The sequence below is a fragment of the Schistocerca cancellata genome, chromosome 4 (genome assembly GCF_023864275.1).
Source record: "Schistocerca cancellata isolate TAMUIC-IGC-003103 chromosome 4, iqSchCanc2.1, whole genome shotgun sequence".
Taxonomy (NCBI): Eukaryota; Metazoa; Arthropoda; class Insecta; order Orthoptera; family Acrididae; genus Schistocerca; species Schistocerca cancellata.
The window spans coordinates 134,709,444-134,722,766 of NC_064629.1; positions in this window are offsets into that span (position 1 = coordinate 134,709,444).

Sequence of the window (13,323 nt, forward strand, 5' to 3'; positions counted from 1 at the left end):
GCCGTTGATATGAAACTCTCTGGCACGTCGAAACTGACAGAGCAAGGCAAAGATCCCGAGTTCAAATCCAGGCCCGACAAAAATGTTTACTCTGCCAGGGTGTTTGATATCAGCGCACACTCCACTGTAGAACGCAAATTTCGTTCTCGAAACATTCCACGGGCTGTGGCCTTGTCTCTCCACTATTGTTTCTTCATGTAGCGCTAGTCTTGCATGATTGGCAGGAAAGCTTCCGTGAAGTTTGTAAATTAGGAGATGAGGAACTGGCGGAAGTAAAGCTGTGAGGACCGGTCTTGAGTCGTGCTTCGGTAATTCATTTGCTAGAGTACTTGCACGCGAACGGAGTTTAAGTTTCTGTTCGGCACACAGTTTTAATCTGTCACGAAGTTTCATCGAATGTGAAATTTTCTGAGTGGAATCCTAGAGAATTATACTAATATGCTACTAGTTAAAGTCTACAATGGAACGTCTCGGAAGAGAGTCGAATAATGTAAACTATGTGAAGCTAAAGACACTCAGGACAGTATTGGTTACGTCACATTGGCTGCAATCGAAGCAAAGGACTCTGTTGTGCGTCCACTTTTTCACAGTTTCCCTAAGGCCGTTAAAAAGTAATTACATCAGTTTAATAAAACTCGCATTTTTGTACAATAACCAGTCGCTTAAAATCTTGAATCATTTGTAAAATATTGTTGATAGCTAGGTCTCTGTATAACAGAGCTATAGATAGTCGTAGTATCAGGTGCTTGATCATGAATTCTGGTATAAAGCACATGGTAGGACCCAAGTTGTTTTCACTTATTGGTCATTTGGGTCAACGACATGCCCTGTCGTCAACCTCAAAGCTATACGATTTTCTTAAAATAGAATCGAATACATCCTACCTGTAATATAAAGAGCTGTAAGCATGGGCTTGAAACAAATAAGGTACCATAGATGGTACTGCTGTTCGCTTTGAGATCAATCTGCGAAATGATTCTGGTAAAAGTATATGAGAAGACCGATTGTGACGCTTGATTTGAGGTAATGTAATTGCAAAAAGCTTGATGTAGGTCATATGGGAAGGTTGTACAGTTCCTTGGTTGTGTAGGAACCATCATTTAATATGCAGTTGTAGTTAGTTTCAGACTGTTTCTATATAGGGTGATTCAGCTGCCCCTACCGAATCGTTTTATGCAACCAGCATTACATCTGTATCAGAAATGGTATCAAGACACACGACAGCCACATATTCGATGTAAGTTCCCTTTCAGAGCTTTGGGCGACTTTTAGCAAACGGAATAATACTGTAAAAAATACAAGTGAAGGTTGACCGTGAATTATGCAGCACTTTTGAACCAATATATGACTTGCTTCTGCTGCACTTATCCGAGTATCTCCAATCTTTCTTGTATAATTAGAGGTATAGCCACACAGATTCTGTGTGTGTCTGTAAGGCTATTCCATTTGTAGTAATTGATCTTTCGTAAATGATTCAGAGGTTATATACTGGAAAACTGTTACTTCCACACTTCCAAGTTTGATATATCCTGTTGAATTCGTTGTTTCTGATGGTGAAACACACTTTACAAGCCAACGTTTCTAAACCATACGCGAAAGATTGAGTACTATAAATGGAATAAACTGACAGGGATCTCTACATCTTATGTTCACAATAATTACATCAAGAAGGACTGAAGACGCTTTGATAAGTATGGTAGAAGTAAGGTATATCTTGGTCCCAAAGAGCCATGTAACTCATGGCCAAACCTCACATGTATTTTTTTTTGGTATGATTCTGTTTGCAGACAGTCGCCCAAAGCTTTGAGAGTTAACATATCTACATCCGTACTCCGCAAGCCATCTGACGGTGTGTGGCGGAGGGTACTTTGAGTACCTCTATCGGTTCTGCCTTCTATTCCAGTCTCGTATTGTTCGTGGAAAAAAAGATTGTCGGTATGCCTCTGTGTGGCCTCTAATCTCTCTGATTTATCCTCATTGTCTCTTCGCGAGATATGCGTAGGAGGGAGCAATATACTGCTTGACTCTTCGGTGAAAGTATGTTCTCGAAACTTCAACAAAAGCCCGTATCGAGCTACTGAGCGTCTCTCCTGCAGAGTCTTCGACTGGAGTTTATCTATCATCTCCGTAACGCTTTCGCGATTACAAAATGATCCTGTAACGAAGCGCGCTGCTCTCCGTTGGATCTTCTCTATCTCTTCTATCAACTCTATCTGGTACGGATCCCACACTGGTGAGCAATATTCAAGCAGTGGGCAAACAAGTGAAACTGTAACCTACTTCCTTTGTTTTCAGATTGCATTTCCTTCTTCCATTGAATCTCAGTCTGGCATCCGCTTTACCGACGATCAAGAAATAGTTTAAATGGCTCTGAGCACTACGGGACTTAACATCTGTGGTCATCAGTCCCTAGAACTTAGGACTACTTAAACCTAACTAACCTAAGGACAGAACACACATCCTTGCCCGTGGCAGGATTCGAACATGCGACCGTAGCGGTCACGCGGTTCCAGACTGAAGCGCCTAGAACCGCACGGCCACACCGGCTGGCTACCGACGATCAACTTTATATGATCATTCCATTTTAAATCACTCCTAATGCCAACTCCCAGATAATTTATCGAATTAACTGCTTCCAGTTGCTGACCTGCTATATTGTAGCTAAATGATAAAGGATCTTTCTTTCTATGTATTTGCAGCACATTATTTTTGTCCACATTGAGATTTAATTTCCATTCCCTGCACCATGCGTCAATTCGTTGCAGATCCTCCTGCATTTCAGTACAATTTTCCATTGTTACAGGCTCTCGATATACCACAGGATCATCCGCAAATAGCCTCAGTGAACTTCCGATGTTATCCACAAGGTCATTTATGTATACTGTGAATAGCAACGGTCCTACGACACTCCCCTGCGGCACACCTGAAATCACTCTTACTTCGGATGACTTCTCTCCATTGAGAATGACATGCTACATTCTGTTATCTAGGAACTCTTCAATCGAATCACACAATTGGTCTTACTTTGTTCATTAAACGACTGTGGGGAACTGTATCGAACGCCTTGCGGAAGTCAAGAAACACGGCATCTACCTGGGAACCCGTGTCTATGGCCCTCCGAGTTTCGTGGACGAATAGCGCGAACTGGGTTTCACACGATCGTCTTTTTCGAAACCCACTTACGTTGCTGTCCTGACACAGACGTAGTGCGGATTGCATAAAACATATCGCTAGGGGCAGCTAAATCACGCTGTATAATAGTGTAAGAAGTATGTTGCTATTGTCCTCCCTTTGTCTCTGAAAACTGTAGTATTCTGCACTGCAGTAGTTCTGAGGACTTCTCTCTCTGTGTCTTGACATCAGTATATTGCTGCTCCACTGGCTGAGAAACTGGGCAGATCAAGCAATATCCCCTGCAGTCCGTAGACCTCAGGAGATGGTATACTGTAAAAAGAAATTTAAAGTATTTATTCTAACAGTTGGTAATAAATTTCCTAGCAAACTATGGATTATCGTTGACGTAAAGGAAATGTCAATCCTTTGCTTTACTTTCAGAGCTAGGCTTGCAATGTGACGGGATGCTTACCGACTCTGGCGGCACGACACTGCTTATTCATCAGCATGTCCCTCTAGCGAGACGAGTGCCCATTACAGGTTGCGCCCGGAACGGAGCCGAGGCAACGCAGGTCGCGAGAGGGGGAGCAACTCGTCCGATTACGTGGTCTTCGGCCCCCTGTGCATCGCTGCTCAACCACCATGAAATGAGATCAGCCGGCCTTTGCCGAAATATCTTACAGTGTTAGCCGGCAACTCCCGGTAGTCGGATCATTTCCACGCTTTCAAACTGCCTAGGTGCTTCGCTTTAATGAGATGGACCGCGCGTTGTTCCATTAGATCCCACAACGGAAAGTTGAAACTAGTCTTCTGCTACGCACGTCGTCACGAAACAATGCACAGCTACCGGGTATGCGATCTCAAGAACTTTCATTACAGTCTCTCCCTGCGGCTTAGCAAACAATGCAAAACTGTTTGCGAACTTAATTTTTTCCTAGAAGCGGTTCAGGCAAATCCTCTCTCTTCTGCGTGTTGCACAGTAACTCTGGACGGTGAATTCAGGTCCTAGCCAGTTCGTAGCACTTCCGAGAAACAGTTGGTGGGGAGAGGAACAGCAAATGTACATTTGCATTTACATCTCGTCACGCGCTAAGAGTTCAGCGACTCTTACAGGTTTAGTGTCACTTTTATCTGATAATACCCCTAGGACATTACCACACTACCGGCGTTCATTCACTGTATAAGAAATATAAGTCACGCTTCATATGAATATACCACTGGTTCTTTAAATTCCAACATTCTTTTCTCTCTCTTTTTTCTCTTTTTTTCATTTTTATAACTGTCTCTGAGAATTTCTTTGGCACACATACAGCTCAGTTTTGTACGACAAAATGATGAAATATAGTCAGAAATAGTATTTTCGTTTAGTCTTCGTCTATTGCAAAAATTTGTATTCCTAATGGAATACTTACTGTGAGCACTTAGTTTCATTGCTTTTTAATTTCCGTAGATAGTTGAATTTCATGTCCCTTGGAAGCGTGTGCCATCGTCTGTAACTTTCATCTACATTTAGATGACTACTCAGTGACTCACAATTAAGTGCCACGCAGAGGATTCATCGAACCATATGGAAGCAGCTTCCCTAACGCTCCACTCCCGAACAGCGCGCGGGACAAACGAACACTTTAACCTTTTTGTGCGAGCTCTGATTTCTCTTACTTTACTATGATGATCATTTTTCCTATGTAGACGGGTGCCAACAAAATATTTTCACACACTGAGGAGAAAGTTCATGATTAAATTTTCATGAGAAGCTCCTGCCGCAGCGAGAAACACCTTTGTTTTAGTTACTGCTATCCCTATTCACGTATATCTCTAGCGCTCTCTTCCCTATTTCGCGATAACACAAAACGATCGCCTTTCTTTGAGCTTTTCCGATTTCCTCCGTCGATCCTATCTGATGCGTATCCCACACCGCACAGCAATACTCCGGAAGAGGACCTACAAACATAGTGTGGGCAGTCTCTTTAGTAGACCTGTTGCATTTTCTCAGTGTTCTACCAATAAACCGTGGTATCTGGTTTGCTTTACCTACAACATTATCTCTGTGATCGTTCCACTTTAAGTTATTCGTAGTTGTAATCCCTAAGTACTTAGCTAAATGTACAGCTTTTAGATTTGTGTGATTTTTATTTAGCGTATTTCTTTCGCTACTCATTTGGATGACTTCACACATTTTATCATTTAGAGTCAACTGACACTTTTCCTACCATACGGATGTCTTGTCTAAAGCGTTTTGCAAGTGTTTTTGATCATCTGATGTCTTTAAGACCATAAATGACAGCATAATCTGCAAAAAAATCTAACACCGCTGCTCAGGTTGTTTCCTAAATCGTTTATGAAGGTCAAGAACAGCAGAGCTCCAGATATTACTTCTGTTTTACTCCATGACTTTCCGTCAATCGCACGCCTATATCTTAGAATTCAATTTTTACATTTTCCTAGATCGTCTTATCATCTTCTCAATCTCAACTATTGCTCTTTTCTCCTTTCTTTGTCTTCTTAGATAAACTGAATGACGTGAATAGCAAGCCGCAGCGGTTGTTCGCAATGCCGATTGCGCTGTAACTTTCGAAGCTTCTATTGCGCGGTGGAAATACCCACTGCCGTATACTCATTGGCTGTTATAAATTCACAATCCTGCTGATCATACAACTGTTCTTTGTGAATATGCTCCCTATACTTTGGTGACAGCGGGACATCATACTGAATACGCAATAATGAAATAAAAGAATCTTGTTTGACGCGATCTCATTCAAACAACGTATTATACACACATAATTCAAAAATCTGTTTTTCTCTCTAACTGGTTTGAAGCTAATGATAGGATGAGCAGAGTCACAGATGACAGATTCTTCGATTGTTTTTCAGTTTGGCTTAGTGACGGGAGTTCAGTAACTTCTCACTCGAATGTTACTTCCTCATTTATTTTAACTCAACGGCCATGTCGCGGAGGATACACCTGTTTCCGTCATATCACCGAAATTAAGCACCGTTGGGCATGTCGAGCACTTGGATGGGTACGCCGCTCGCTGTTGACAATTTTTGCTTTGTCTTTGCGGCTTAGGAGACAGGAAGACTGGTTCCGCAAGGCCACTGGTCACCAATGTTTGAGCCAATGTCATGGCCTGAACTCCAAATCTCTCAGCAGTGCCTCGTGAAGTGAGGGCATGCGACACTATTCATGATGATCCGTCCGTCGGATGGGGACGTTAACCTCAGCGGCCCCTTCGGTGTTGTTCTAGATGAGAGTGTTATGTGCCGGTACCAGATTTTGTCTGCTCCTTTTGCTCATCATCATCCAACACATACACTACACCACACTACACACACACTCATTACAGTCACCTTCACTTAAAAGCTACACTTAAACCACACAAAGTGCTCAGACACCGCCGACGGTTGCGAAGGCTAGAAAATATCTTTTCAATACAGGCGACCGAACCTGCCCTTTGGCATCTCTCAAACCAGTAATACAATAAGAGGTTACTTTACTATTTAGTTTAAAAAGTCCTCAGTTATTTGATTAAGCGTTGCGTATTACATTGTATTGAACCTAGTTGAACTTTTTGAGGACAAGATATTATGCAACCGAGATACTTCTAGAAACTGTTGTACTACATTTTTGGAGCTTTCAGGCTAGCCCCAGAACCGTAAAAACGGATGAGCAGGCTGCGTGTGGACCGACGCTCGGCCTGTCTCATCTTTGCTCGATCCGTCTCGGAATTACGTGGAACAGCGCAAAATTTCTTGTACTTCAACGATGCTAAATTTTCCGCTGCCACCACATCTCTCATTTCATCACTAAACTGTGAAACACAAGATTTCTGGGAAACTTGGCGCCAACTTCGACTCTCACTTCACATCTCATTGGAAGCCAGTATTTTATGAATGGAGCCAAAATCGGTAGTTACGCGTTTATTTTCGTTGTTCTTGGTACAGTGTACACACGAAAATTTATTCTTGAAGAAGATTCAAGAGATAAGAAAGTAATTTTGAGTAAAGGACGCTCAACCTTGGTGTAAGTAAAATGTGAAGAGCAGATGTACAAACTTGACAAGTAAGACACGAACGACACACTTAGATTTGACCAACACAAATTGCAGGCTAAGCGACTGCTTATTTGTTTGACAGATATATTTTCCTTGTCACTTAAGTAACTTTTTTGAGAAGTGCACGTTATTAGATCCATACAATTAAAGCAATACTGCCAGAATCTTGAGTGAAGTGAAAAGCACTGAATTCAGTTCTACAGTTAGTGCAAAATTGGTATTAGATGGTTTATATTAGGTTAGGCAGGGCTGACCATGCTATACCAAACTACAGGCGAGCCGGATGTGCAGGCCGCGTGTCGACCAACGCTAGGCCTGTCAGACATCTTTGCTCGAGCCATCTCGGAAGTACCTGGAGCAGTGCAACATTTCATTTAGTATCACGGTGCCGCATATTTGAGTCGGTGTAGCTCTCTTCTGTTCTGCAGAATCGTGGTGACAGCGCTATTTATCCTCTGCTGCTTGTTCATGATATGAAGGACGTTCAAGGTTCAATAGCTGATTGCACAAACAGAGGCAGTCAATCGACTATCGTCTCAAGCGTTTAAAAATGAATGAGACTGACAGAAAAGAGGGATGACAATTCTCAGTGTCTATTACGCCGTCGCATAATCGACGAGTACTGAAAATTTGCTGTAAAACGACATTACATTACCGTGTAGAAAGAATTTAAATATTTAGTTGTCAATGAAAGAGCAAAAAATTCCAACGATCGACAGGCGTTGTTCTGCACATCAAGAAGCAGTTTTTGCTAAATTTGCAGGCATTGGACACATGAAGAAATTGATTGTACGAATAGTGAAATTTCTGAAGCCGTACGCATTGTCAGTTTGCAACAGTTTTCAGAGGAACTGAACGAAGAGTATGGAGACTGTATATGATACTGATAAGTGCGTTAGTTCCGTGCAGGGACATACTTTGATCGATTTTTTTATTTAAAACCCGTTATTGTTGAATTTATGAAGGAGGAAGGAGTGCAGAAACGAAAATTAGAGCATCCAGAACTGATTGCAAACCTCGAATTGTCAATAGACTTGACTGCACACTACCCAGAGTAAGACACTTATTTCTGATTTGACGGAGATCCATTTGAAAAGAAAATCACATTATATAAAGAAAAAATTATAACAAACACAGCTCAGTTCCCTAATCTCAATGGTCGGAAAGAGAACGTAAGATATGAAGGTCTACACCTTAAAAGAATTAAAAGGTTAGTTTTCTAAACATTTTGAAAACGCTGCCAGTCGTACATCTGTCTTCGAGCTGTTTTCTAGACGTTAGTAGTTTCTGTTGAAAGCGGTCCTTAGCCTCTGCAGATGCAACTGATCGATCTGCAGTGTTCCGTTTTGAATGGGAAATGTTCTTACTTTAGAAATGTCCAGAACGTCTATATTATTTTCTTCATCAGATATTTTACACGTCTCCATAATTGGGTTGCAAAATCTCTACAATATTTATATCAACTTACACTATGTGATCAAAAGCATCCGGACACCTGGCTGAACATGACTTACAAGTTAGTGGCGCCCTACATCGGTAATATTGCAATTCAGTACGGTGTTGGTCCACCCTTTGCCTTGATGACAGCTTCCACACTCGATGGCATACGTTCAATCAGGTGTTGGAAGGTTTCTTGGGAGTGGCAGCCCATTTTTCACGGAGTGCTGCACTGAGGAGAGGTATCGAAGTCGGTCGGTGAGGCCTGGCACGAAGTCGGCGTTCCGAAAGATCCCAAAGGTGTTCTATAGGATTCAGGTCAGGACTCTGTTCAGGCCAGGGATGTTATTGACGTGTAACCTCTTCACCACAGGCCGTGCATTATGAATAGGTGCTCTATCGTGTTGAAAGATGCAATCGCTATCCCCGAATTGCTCTTCAACAGTGGGAAGCAATAAGGTGCTTAAAATATCAATGTAGGACTGTGCTGTGATAGTGCCACGCAAAACAACAAGGGGTGCAAGCCCCCTCCACGAAAAACACGACCACACAATAACATCGCCTCCGAACTTTACTCTTGGCACTACACACGCTGGCACATGACGTTCGGCCGGCCGCGGTGGTCTAGCGGTTCTAGGCGCGCAGTCCGGAACCGCGCGATTGCTACGGTCGCAGGCTCGAATCCTGCCTCGGCCATGGATGTGTGTGATGTCCTTAGGTTAGTTAGGTTTAAGTAGTTCTAAGTTCTAGGGGACTGATGGCCACAGATGTTAAGTCCCATAGTGCTCAGAGCCATTTGAACCATTTTTGAGCACATGACGTTCACCGGGCGTTCGCCATATCTACACCCTGCCATCGGATCGCCACACTGTGTACCGTGATTCGTCACTCCACACAACGTTTTTCCACTGTTCACGCGTTTAATGTTTTCGCTCTTTACATCAAGCGAGGCGTCGTTCGGTATTTACCTGCGTGATGTGTGGCTTATGAGCAGCCGCTCGACCATGAAATTCAAGTTTTCTCACCTCCCGCCTGTCATAGTACTTGCAGTGGATCCTGATGCAGTTTGGAATTCCTGTGTGATGGTCTGGATAGATGTTTGCCCATTACACATTACGAACCTCTTCAACTGTCTGCGGTCTCTGTCAGTCAACACACGACGTCGGTCTGTACGCTTTTGTGGTGTGCGTGTCACTTCACGTTTCCACTTCACTATCACATCGGAAGCAGTGGACCTAGGGATGTTGAAGAGTGTGGAAATCTCGCGTACAGACCTATGATACAAGTGACACCCAATCACGTGACCACGTTCAATGTCCGTGAATTCCACATAGCGCTCCATTCTGCTCTCTCACGATGTCTAATGACTACTGACGTCGCTAATATGGAGTACCTGGCAGTAGGTGGCAGCACAGTGCACCTAATATGAAAAGACTATGTTTTTCAGGGTGTCCGGATACTTTTGATCACATAGTGTATGTTTGTGAAACACCTTTTTTCGGATATGAAACTACGTCACGGTTATGTAGAAACTTGAGTACGAAACTGTCCATATGCCGACTGTTTATACAAGATAAAAATTATATTTCGTCTTCAGCACGGCAAAAATAATTTAACAGTACCGAAAATTTCTTTCTTTTATGATCTGTGTTATTGAAAAATATGAAATCAATTTATAGGCATTGCGACTGCATTTCCATCAAAATGCGGCGCTTTCACAGTTATCCCTCTTCCCCCTCGCACCGCTCAGACAGCGTGGGTGGTGGTGGGTGAGCGTGCAGTCAGACCGAGTGCTATGGCATGAGCGCCAGCGAACGGCTTGCGAACGGAATTCTTGGCCACTCCTGACTTAAGCCACATGATTTATTGCGACATTCTCGTATAATAACGTCTGCTGACATACTGTCGAACTATTGCACTTGCGTACTGTAAAAGCTTGCTGTATTTCGGTATTTACTTCAGTATTTTATTTTATGTGCTGAAAGAAAGAAAATGTATTTCATAATTGGAAACAATTGAAAGTAGACAGGAAAATGAGAAGAAAGGAGATTAGAGTTCTCTATTTCGTTAAAAGGGATACGTTCACTGATAGAGCACCACCTTATTTATAAAAGATATGGGTAAAGGGAGTGGCTTCACTTGTTTGTGATGTAATCCTAGCAGTCACTTCTGGTTTTTTCCATAGACCGTATAGAAAAGCGCATGTAATGATGGTCTGATAGTGATTTCGAATCTGCACCTCCGGAATGTAAACAAAGAGAAAATAATAAAGCACGTCAAGCAGCTTTGTTTACTTGTCATCATCATCATCATCATTATCATCATCATTATCACCATCATCATCATCATTCGTTTTTTCCAATATTAAGTGTTATGACCTAATTTCTCCACTCACTTCGTACTTAAATTAAACTTAGTGTATACGCCTCCATTAATGGGGATCTTCAGCTCTTTTTAATATAATGTGAAGATGTAGCCTGGTAATTTATTTTTATCTCTGTAAAAATGCGTTTTGTTGCTATTCAGAGGCGAAAGAACTTCATGCATAGTTTTAATCCATGAATACACAGATTATGAGACATTTTGTGATTTATATGGGAAATTCTAAAATTCACGCTCGTACTCGATCTCAGTGCAAAACACCTTAGCAAATGTGTCATTATTTTAGAACGAGGACACGCAATAGTATTGTAATTTTTGGATCTCGTACAAGATAAAATGTGTAACCTTTGAACTGTGTTTAGTGGTTAGATGTATGTAGATCGTGGCTGTGCATTAAAATAAATAAGAAGCTTAGTTCGAGTTGTGAAAGTACATGGAGAAAACAACGCGTTGCTGCAAGCTTTGAGAATTAGCAGCCGATTACCACATAAAATTGCACTCCTGTGAAGTGATAAAGGTAATACAAGAATCGAGGAGGAATTAAGGCGTTACAAAGCATGTCAATGTGTTACTGTTTAAGGGAAATCATCGCGCTCTTTGGATAGAAAGTCGTATGTCGGTTGGAAGAAGAGAGCTTGTGGATGAGGTAAGCGAATGCTCCACCCTTGCGTTAATCCTTTCAATGGCAGAGACCAAAAACAGTTGAAATCACTCATTTAGATATAGGTCAATGTTCCATTGTACAGGCATTGGTACTCCTGTGGGAGTAAGGTGTTTTATTTTTACCTTCTTATACCACTTGCGTTACTCATTACTTTTGTATTAACACTTACGACACGAAACTGAGCCTCTCAAAATCAAGTAGTAATTGCGGTTCTCGTTGTCCTCGTCGTCGTCGTCGTCGTCAAAATCGTCGATGATCTCCATAGCCTACTCTTCCTTCGTACGGAATGAATTAAGATATGATTTTAGTGTGCACTCCAAGTACTGATTTGCTGCGGAAAGTCGCATATGTAAGAGAGGAAGGTGAAAATTTTCAGTTGAATGTTGGACGACTGTATTTCGCTGTCAAAACGATTTTTTTATTCAAAATAATCTATATTAGCGTCAGTGAACTTCATTGGAGCCTAGACTTCGCCTTGGTACCAATTTTCTTAGATGTGGAAATACGTGTAAATTAGAAGACATGCAGTTCTGTGAAGTAAAGTGCATAGTCCCATAGTTCTTATGACAAATCACTCTGTTTTCGCATTGGCATTATACCCTTCACTTTCCTAGTGGAATATAATATTCGTCTTTTGTGACACAGGCCTATTCTCATCTATTTTCAATCCAGTTGATGTTCAAGACTTTCACAGAATTTGCTAGTTACTTTTGTCTCACCTTTGCCATATAATCACAGAAAGGAAGTAATTTTGTATCCCATGAACGACTGTTTGTAACGTTTCTGGGAAATGAAATCGATTTCATCCTCCTGCCTTCTTTTTTCATTCATTCCTGGCGTGGTGTGGTAGCTCTATGTTTTATAAATAATAATAAATCAGTTGATTTCCTTTTAAAAGAATCCAAACGTTGATGACAAATCGGTGTTCGCATTTGCTTTTGTTCGGCGTAGACAAAATGCGGCACGAGTGTAACATAAATCTGGTGCACTTTTTACAACAAATACATTATATCACTTTTTATAATGTGCATCCGCAGTTTGATGCGTCATCAGTTCCAGTTCACCGAAAGTAATAGTTAGCTCTTTTTCGACGGTTTTAAGTACAGTGTGGGTTTATGAGCGTTCTTCAGGTACATCACTTTCAAGAGAAGTCGACCGCCTCTGGAATCGGCCGATTACTTTACTTCACTGTCGAGAATCAAGTGGCATGTTCTACTATCAGCTTTCCATTAATTTCATTCGCCATAAACTATCCAGAACAAAGAATTTTGTATTTTTTGGCAATATCCATTCCAGCTCGTACACACCCTCGAAACACTAACATCCAGCTTATTCCTAGAAGTGTACACCAGAGCCCCTCAGACTCTGTAATTTTTTATTTGTTACTGCTCATGCGTTACTGCAGATTCACAGACCGCTGCCACCAATGTAAATTCAGAATTTAGTGAGATCTAGTAGAGGGCGGACGTTCGAAGTTGTGGGACGCTGTTGTTTAATTAATTTTAGAGAAACATTTTTTGAAGAGCCACTGCGATCCTGGTGTACACTTCGTGTGACAATTTCAGAGGTGTACACAACGAGGGTTAAACAAAATGTTACCGCAGATTAGGTTGACATTTGATATACACGCTGCTCCCCTGCCTCCAGCTTTCTCTCGCACAAGTGGCTCGCCAC